The following is a 10218-nucleotide window of genomic DNA, read 5'->3' on the forward strand; positions in this document are numbered from 1 at the left end:
GGTCAAGGAGACCATCTCGTGTCCCGCCATTCGGTCTACCAACAAGTCAATATGCGGCAGGGGGAAGTCGTCTTTCGGACATGCTTTATTCAAATCCCGATAGTCCACACACATTCTGACTTTGCCATCTTTCTTCGGCACTGGCACAATATTTGCTAACCATGTCGGGTAGGCAATGGGTTCTATGAACTTATTCTCCAGTTGCTTGGCTACCTCTTCCTTGATTTTCAAGGACCATTCTGTTTTAAGCCTTCTTAGCTTCTGTTTCACTGGCTTAGCCTCAGGGTATACTGGAATCTTATGCACCACTATTGCTGGGTCAATTCCCGTGATGTCACTTGCCTTCCACATGAAGCAATCGGCAAACTTCTTTAAGCATTCACTGACCTGTTCCCTGTTCACACAGTCAGATGCAATGTATGTATGTTCATTTTCTTCTTTGCCAATTATTATTTTTTCTTTATCATTTTTCATTTCATTTATTTCTTTTTCATTATTTTTGCTTGGAAATGCTTGGAAAGATAGACATGTGGGGTAGTCAATAATTTGCAAGCCTTTATTGATAATGACGAAATCGTCTTCAAAAAGTACATCAAATTTGAAATCTGGATTTTCAAAATCCGACACAGACGACTCAGGAATGGAACTGGACTCTGACTCAGTTTCAGACTCGGGGTCAGACTCGGACTCAATATAGGACTTGATCACATATTTTGACTCTAGGTTTGACTCGGGAGGGGGTTTATCAGCAGCGCGCTCCTCCTCGGCGTACCAATTGGTGAGAGGTCCTTCATTTGGCTTGATCAGGCTCAGCAGATCTTGGTCCCCATCATTTCCTGTGATAACTGCAATTTCGTCAAGGAGACTAGGTTGCATGAAGTCTTCCACTTCGAGTTCGGTTGTTACCTCTTCGGATAAGTCATTCAAGTCCAGGACACAGGTGTCATTCATTTCTAGGAATAGCTCGAAAGGATCGATCAATTCCTGGTCAGAAATAATAACATTTACCCCGTGATTTGGTAAGGGATTAGTGCTAATGTTTGACTCGCTTCTTGGGATGATTGAACCATCGTCTACCAGGTCTTAGATGCGGTTCTTAAGCGTCCAGCACGCTTCAGTCTCGTGCCCATGACCTTGATGATATTCACAGTATTCATTGGTTCGGTAGTTTCTTGGTAAAGGGTAGGGTGGCGGCCTTGCTTCCAAGGGCTTGATGTAGTTGGCCTTGACAGCCTCTCGGAAAACCAAAAGGATTGGCATCCCGAGATCAGTATATGTCCTTCTTGACCGATTGCCATTTCTCATATTGCCCACACATAAAGGATTCGTGGGGGTGATGCTTACCATTTCATGGACTTTGCCAGCTTGGCTAGGCTTCTCGTATTTTGAGGAACCCGAGTCTTCTTTCAGTTGCCCCATTTGAATTGTAGCAGTGGCAATGAGTGACTGGAAGGTTGGTAAGTATTGGGTTTGTAACTGTTGTTGGTAGACAGGCTGCAGGTTCTTTATGATTATGTCTACCTATTCTTGTTCAGAAGGCCGGTTGATCATTTGAGCGACCTTGGTCCTTTTCCTCATAAGGAACGAGGGAAAAGGTTCATTGTTTTTCTGTTCGCTGGTGTCCAGTTTTTTTCTCATTTTCTGAGCTTCTGGCTCAGAAGTAGACATGTCATCCAGGTTAAGGGTAGGATTTGTCGGTTCTGCGGCAGGTCCTTGATTGGAAACAGCAGGTCCACTTCCCTCACCGGAAGCCCCACTTCCATTACCATTACCCAATTCAGCTATCAGGGCAATCCTTTGGGCAGCCAATGCCTCATTCATTCTGGCCTCCATTCTGGCCTCGAGTTGTTCTATAAGGTTTTTGATGTCAGAAAGTGATGCCATTGGTGCAGTTGAGATTGGTGAGGTCGGTGATAGCACAGTAGGTGTGGTTGGCACTAATGTTGGCACTTGAACAGGGGGTACCTGTAAGTATGAGGGTAACTGGATTAAGGGTATAGTAGTATCAGGGTAGCTGATATGAGAGAGAATGACTCTTTGTCCAACTGTGCATGACTGACAAACAGAAGGATATTTTTGTGTCCCTCCACTCTCTTCTCTCCTTTTTTTTTTTTTTTTTTAATGCTTATGGTATGTCATGAATGCGCACAACAACACGTCATAATTTATTTTAATGAGATGATTCGTACCATTGGGTGCATATAGTCCTAAAGGATAGGTTCTATAGGCTATGACACAAATAGAGAATCGGCTTATTAAGGGACCCTTGAACCTTGAGTATGGATATACCTAACCACATGTGAAACAAGGAGTTTCGCGTGGGTCCAACGGTACGCATACCCATGTGCCACCTCCAAAAGGATTAGAGATGGTTTGCGGTAACAGGGAGGACGCTTTGGCTGTCCGTTGGCATAATCAAAGAGACCTGCCGATCAGCGCTACTTGCTATCCAGACTCAGAAGTTTGAACAGAAGAGAAGAAATTCATTTGAAGTTCATTTTTTATGCAATGGAGAAAAGGATTCTCAATCGTGCAAATAAATCAACAAGTTTTAATGTCTTAATCACATTAATTAAGTCCGGATTTCCATATCAAGTATTCTTAAGGAAAGAACACTTGATTCATATCTGCAAAACAAAGCATTGTAAAATAATACCCTAAAGAAGGGTGAGTTAGTTTACACAACAATCGTAGTCCGCTTTATGCAAAATGATTACATATTACATCCCCAGCAGAGTCGCCAAACTGTGAACCCCTTCCCCAAATGTCATAAGCATGTGATGCATATGATGAATGAGAAGAAATACACGTGATGTGTGTGAGTCACCACCTTGTTTAATTATTTAAGGGTAAACTAGGAAAAAACCCTAAGTGACTCCATTTTTAATTAACCTAGTTACTAGATTAATTATCCCAATGATTAAGGCACAATCTACGAACCCGAGATGGATCCCGAGACTATGTCATGCCGATAAACTAACCGATGAATGAATGCTTTGCAAGGTAAATGATGGATTAATGAAATGTTTGAGTGATTTTGACTTGCCACCCGGGGTGAAATCCCGAACGTGCCTACGTACTTCCGTTTGAATGGAAGATCAAAGTCAACGTAGTTCGATAGGCCTTTTTAAAAGGGCTTTGAAGGTGTATGCTTAATGCATGAGTGTGTATGCTTTGTGCATGAGTGTGTATGCTTTGTGCATAAGTGTGTATGCTTTTTGCATAAGTGTGTATGCTTTGTGCATTAGTGTGTATGCTTTGTGCATAAGCGTGTATGCTTTGTGCATAAGTGTGTATGCTTTGTGCATAAGTGTGTATGCTTTATGCATGATTGTGTGTATGCTTCGTGCATTTTTGTTTAGGCATTTTGCCAAAAATTGATTGATTTAGGCGTATTGCCAAAAATGTTGATTTTGAGGCATTTCGCCAAAGATTGATTGATTTTTAGGCATATTGCCAAAAATGTTGATTTTAATGGCTTTTAGCCAAAATGATTTGATTTAGGCAATTGTTGCCAAAATGTGCGATTTAGGCGATTGTCGCCAAAATGGTTGATTTTAAGGCCTTTGGCCAAAATGTGTTGTTTTAGGCAATTAGTTTGCCAAAAATGTGCGATTTAGGCGATTGTCGCCAAAATGGTTGATTTTAAGGCCTTTGGCCAAAATGTGTTGTTTTAGGCAATTAGTTTGCCAAAAATGTGCGATTTAGGCGATTGTCGCCAAAATGGTTGATTTTAAGGCCTTTGGCCAAAATGTGTTGTTTTAGGCAATTAGTTTGCCAAAAATGTGCGATTTAGGCGATTGTCGCCAAAATGGTTGATTTTAAGGCCTTTGGCCAAAATGGTTCAATTCTACGACTTTTAGTCGAAAAAGATTGATTTTAAAGCGTTTCGCCAAAATGGTTCGGTTTTACGACTTTTAGCCGAAAAAGGTTGATTTTTAGGCATTTTGCCAAAATGGTTCGGTTTTACGACTTTTAGCCGAAAAAGGTTGATTTGTAGGCATTTTGCCAAAAAATGTTGATTTAGGCCTTTAGTCACAATTATTGATTAATTGGACTTAAGCCGGATTTGTTCGAAATAAGGCAGTTGAACCGTAGTTATTAATTAACTAGGCTCTTTTAGCCAATATTGTCGGATTTAAACTTTAATACCACGATTATTGATTAACCGGACATTTAAGCTTAATCAAATTAATTTAAGACGGTTTATTTGTCTAAATGATGATGTGAATGCGTTTATGCAATTATAGAATTATTAAGAGTAGAAAAGAAGTATGCATGAAGTGCTAAAATTAAATAGGCAGAGTTTCGTTTACGTACCTGATTTAATCGTCGACCACTTCTTAACTCCAGGTTAAGCTCCTCATTTAGGTATATTAATTAATTTTTAATTTTATTTAATTTTAGTGGTCAAATATCACAATAAAAATGCAATAAAAATTAAATTAAAATGCAAAAAGCGGTAAAGAAAACGCAAGGAGCGTGAGAGGGAGAAGGATTCGTCCGTCAAAACAGACAAGGCGCAAGAAAATGGCTGAAAATGGCCTATTTATAGGCCATTTTCGGGTCCCGGGCGGCAGGTGCCGCCGGAAGGGCGGCAGCTGCCGCCCAGTGGGGCTGGGCGGCAGCTGCCGCCTGGCTCGGCGGCAGGTGCCGCCCGAGAGGGCGGTAGCTGCCGCCCTGTCGGTGGGGCGGCAGGCCCCGCCCACGCTGGGCGGGGGGTGCCGCCTGGGAGGGCGGCAGCTGCCGCCCAGTCGGTGGGGCGGCAGGCCCCGCCTGGTCTGGGCGGCAGGTGTCGCCCAAGCTGGGCGGCAGGTGCCGCCCAGGGGCGTGGGGGAGCCAGGCCCCGCATGCGCGGGGCGACAGGCCCCGCGCGCGCTGGGCGGCACGCCTCGCCTGTCGCCCCGCGCGCGCTGGGCGGCTGACCTCGCCCGCGCGCGCGGCAGGAGTCGCCGTGGCCGGCGCCGGAGTCGCCGTGGCCGGCGGCCGGCGCCGCCGTGGCCGGTGTGGACACCGTGCCTTGCTCCGGGGGCCTTTTTGGGAGTTCCGGACCTCCGAAAAATATTCCGGGACCTGTTCCGCGATCCTCGCAATATTCCGGACGTTTTAAGTACCATATTGATATATTTTCGGTGAACTTCCGAAATAGCCTCCGGTCCGGCCGGACTGTTTGCAGTCCGGGAAAACAGGCTTTCTGAGCCTCAAAATTTAGGTATTCACAGGTTTAGTCATAGTTAAAGTTTTTTGACTCTCCCTATAGATAGATCGAACCCAAAAACTCCTCCTACATGCCCAGTCTACGTTGCCAATTGAAATATAATTGTAGGTTATATTTTGTATTATTAGTATAAAAGTATTTAAAAAACAAGAAAAAAAATATACATCTTATATTTTGTTTTCAAAAAATATACATAACTTATATTTTAATATCAAAATTTGCGTCTTAGTTAATAATTTGAATAACAAACTCAATTAGCAATAAGGATAATGGATTCATTGCTCATATAGAATTAATTAATTGACATTAATTAATTAATAGAATTATAAACGAATTGAATTCAGTCGAGCTGAAGCTTGGCTTATTAAAGATATGCTCTGGCTTAATTATATTTAATGTATATAGTATGCATTCAGTTTAGTATTTTTTATTTATCTTTGTTTCTTTTGAGTTGTGATTTGATTTATCTTTGTTTAAGTGTTAAACGAGTCAAAGAAGCAAGAAAAAGTCAGAGGTTGCCCATTTCAGTACTGACCTCTTTTCACCATTTCACAAATACCTGAAGCAATAGATAGAATTTTTTGAGTGCTTGAAATTAGGTTAGAAACTAGACATATTGAGTTTTCTAACAATACATCAAATGCCTAATTAGAAATGAGTGCATGTGAATCACATTCAGGAGAGTAAGATCCAGAAACCCTTATAGACAGGACATTAAAACAACCAGCAATTGTGGAATCTCTCATCCCAAATTCATCCAAAACAATATTTATGGGTATAAATAAGGGTAAATTATCACCATAGCAGTTAGAAATGAAATGATAGTCAGTGTTTGACTATTTAAGAATATTGATAGACTGTGTTTGACTAGTATTTGATATTCTGTCGTAGTTTATGTCAATTGTGTAGTAGAACTTTGCCCGGTAGATCATGCTAATAGCTCAAACTGGGATTGAGTTACAAATATATTTAGTTTTTGTAATAGGTATCGGGCACTTGAATCGAGTTAAGTATTTCAAGTATATGCCAACATCATAGAATTTTGAGTTTTCAAATTTTTGTACATTCAAATCCAAACCCAATATTATACCAACTCAATTTGAAGGAAAATAGTTTTATATTTGTCATCGCAGCCAATGCATTAGGTCCAAACATATATACAGTGAAAAACACTAGCTAAAAACTTCACTACATCAATATCAAAGCACATCCAAGAATACCTGAAGAGCAAATTATTGAAGAGATTATAAAAGGCTAAGAAATAGTGTAGAATAGAGTCCCACACCTTGAAACGAGCATAAGCCGCTATATTTGCTTGTCTTCTAATCCATCTAATTGTTGGTTAGGTGGCTTGCAAATCCCACATCGGAAAAAAGGGAAGGGAGTGGGGAGTTGTTTGGCTATAAAAGAAGCCTAGCTCCTTAAGTTTTATTCATCCCAACTTGTCTTCCAATACCTAGTGGGTTAGACAAGTTTCTCTCCTCTGTCATTTGTATATTTCTTCAGTGAAATATAAATTTGGTAGTGTCTCAGGACATAGGCAAAATTGGTCGAACCTCGTTAAATTTTGGTGTTTCTCTTATTTATTGTTTTTGCCTTTATTTATTTAATAGCTATTGTTGGGCAAAAATATTTTTGGTGGTTATTGTCTAATTAATTACTTCCAAGTAAATTCTGTCAAACGACACGAATTTAGTCCAAGGCAAGTGGATTTTAAATGAGACCGTTTGTGACTCCTCCACTTATCTGGGAATTTACTTGGTGTAGTTACTCAGTACAGTAATTCACAAATTGCTTTTGGTGGAAAAAGCCCAATTTCCACAACAATGGGTATTAGAGCCAAGGTTACTAAGTATTCACTGTGGTTGCAGCATAGTCTGATCTGCCACATAAAAAAGGTTCCTTGGTTGTGTTCCGCATTTTAAAAATTGATTTTATAGCTATTAAATATTTAAAGCAGAAATGGCAGACGGAAAGAAAAATACCACACCTGCTACAGCATCAACCATCGTAAGAAATGCTGTATCAAATACAAGATTTACAGTGGAGATTTTCGATGGCACCGGTCATTTCGGCATGTGGCAAAGTGAAGATCTAGACGCTCCCTTTCAGCAAGGTCTAGATGTTGCTATTGAAGAAGAGAAACCAAACGAGTGGAGGAGAGTGAATGGAAGACCATCAATCGTCTGGCATGTGGTACAATTCGGTCATGTCTTTCTAGAGAGCAAAAATATGCTTTCTCGAAAGAAACTTCTACAAACAAATTGTGGAAGGCATTGGAGGAGAAATTTTTGAAGAAAAACAATCAGAATAAACTCTTCATGAAGAAGAAATTGTATCGCTTCGATTATGTTCCCGGTACCACTATGAATGAACACATCACAAAATTTAATCAGTTGGTGGGTGATTTGTTTAATTTGGATGTGATATTTGGAGACGAAGATTTGGCAGTGTTGTTGTTGGCATCTCTTCCTGATGAATTTGAGCATCTTACAATGACTCTAATCTATGGGAATAAAGATGTGACTTTCAGTGAAGTTTGTACTGATCTTTATAGCCATGAACTGAGAAAGATAAAAAAGAAGGAAAAGGCAACTGAAGTAGAAGCTCTGGTGTTTAGAGGCTGTTCACGAGGCCAAAAGAAAGGGCGAAAGAAAAGTAGATCCCGTTCAAGAGCCAGAGTTGAAAAAGATGAGTGTGCCTTTTGTCGTGAGAAAGGTCACTGGAAGAAAGATTGTCCAAAGTTGAAAGCCAAAGGCAAAGCTGTTATTGATTCAAACATAGCTGAGTGTGATGATGAAGACTCAGACTTCTCATTAGTTATCATGGCATCTATAGACAATTCATCAGCAAATTTGACAAGTTCTGGTGAAGTATGGCTGCTAGACTCTGCATGCAGTCATCATATGAGTCCCCATCGGGACTGGTTTTTTGACTTTAAAGAACTTGAAAATGAAGTAGTCTATACTGCAAATAATGTTCCTTGCTTCACAAAAGGGATTGGTTCAATCCATTTGAAGAATCATGATGGGTCAATCAGGATCCTGACTGATGTTCGATATGTACCGAGTTTGACAAAGAATCTCATTTCAGTGGGAGTCCTAGAATCAAAAGGACTCACTATAATTGCGAAAGAAGGAATGATGAAAATCATCTCGGGTGCACTTGTGGTGATGAAAGGAATTTGGAGAAGGAATAATTTGTATTACCATCAGGGTAATACAATTATTGAATCGACAGCAGCAGTTGTTTCTAGTGATGAAAAAGAGTTAGAAACAACCAGATTGTGGCATAGGCGATTGGGACATGCAGGTGAAAAATCCTTGAAAAGATTGTCAGATCAGGGACTATTGAAAGATGTCAAAACCTGCAAGTTGGACTTCTATGAGCATTGCACCAAAGGAAAGCAGTCAAGAGTGAAATTTGGCACCGGAATCCATAATACCAAGGGTATTTTGGACTATGTTCACTCTGATTTATGGGGACCCTCTACAACGGCTTCTTTGGGTGGCAAACACTATTATGTAACCTTTGTTGTGATTTCTCTCGAAGGGTTTGGGTGTATACTTTGAAGTCAAAAGATGAAGTGCTAGGAGTTTTCCTCAAATGGAAAAAATTGGTGGAAACTCAGACTGGCAGACGCATCAAATGTCTCCGAACAAATAATGGAGGAGAATACAAAAATGATGCTTTTGATAAAATCTGCGCAGATGAAGGCATTGTTCGACACTTCACAGTTAGAAATACACCGCTGCAGAATGGGGTGGCAAAACGCATGAACCGAACATTGCTGGAGAAAATTCGGTGTATGTTGTCTAATGCTGGGTTAAACAAGAAATTTTGGGCTGAGGCTTTGTCATATATCTCATTAATCGATTACCATCAACTGCTATTGGTGGCAAAACACCTATAGAGGTATGGTGTGGAGAACCTGCTAATGATTATGATTCCTTACGTGTATTTGGTTCCACTGCATATTATCATGTTAAGGAATCGAAGCTAGATCCAAGAGCTAAGAAAGCCATTTTCATGGGAATAAGCACCAGTGTTAAAGGCTATCGGCTATGGTGTACAGAATCAAAGAAAATAATCTTTAGCAGAGATGTCACTTTTGATATGAATCTACCATGTTAAAAAAGGTGACAGTTGAGCAGACAGATGGTACTCCACAACAGGTGGAGGATACTCCACAACAGGTGGAGTTTGATAGAAAAATCCCAGTAACAGGTATTGAACCTGTAGAAACTCCTAAGGTAGAAAGAGGTTCAGATGAAGATGAGGTTCAACTCCAAGAACCTTTACAGCAACTTGAGTCAATTGCACTTGATAGGCCAAGGAGAGTAAAGCCTACTCGTTTTGATGATATGGTGGCCTATGCATCTCCAATTGCAGATGATAGCATTCCATCCACTTTTAATGAAGCTGTCAAAAGTTCACAAGAAATAAAGTGGAGAAAAGCTATGGAAGATGAAATGAAGTCCCTTTATAAGAATCAGACGTGGAACTTAGTTAATCCACCAAAGGAAAAGAAGGCAATAGGATGCAAATGGGTATATGCAAAGAAAGATGGATTTCCTGACAGAGATAGTGTTCACTATAAGGCAAGGTTGGTAACTAAAGGCTACGCTCAGACAAAGGGAATTGATTATAATGAAGAATTTTCTCCAGTTGTAAAACATTCCTCCATTCGGATTTTATTAGCCTTGGTAGCACAGTTTGATTTCGAACTAGTTCAATTGGATGTAAAAACTACTTTTTTACATGGAGATCTGGAAGAGGAAATCTATATGACTCAGCCAGAAGGATTCAAAGTTGCTGGAAAGGAAAATATGGTATGCAAACTTGAAAATTTGATTTATGGATTGAAGCTGTGACATCCCAGGTTTGGGGCACAACACCTTAGGCGAATCCCACATCGGCTACGCACAAGGTGGAAGTCCTATACATAAAGGGTGGCAACCTTGAACATGGTAGACGCGTTTTGGGCTGGCAGAGCGGAG

This window comes from Jatropha curcas, chromosome 11 (assembly GCF_041381405.1).
Source record: "Jatropha curcas cultivar XTBG-Jc1 chromosome 11, XTBG_Jcur_1.0, whole genome shotgun sequence".
NCBI lineage: Eukaryota > Viridiplantae > Streptophyta > Magnoliopsida > Malpighiales > Euphorbiaceae > Jatropha > Jatropha curcas.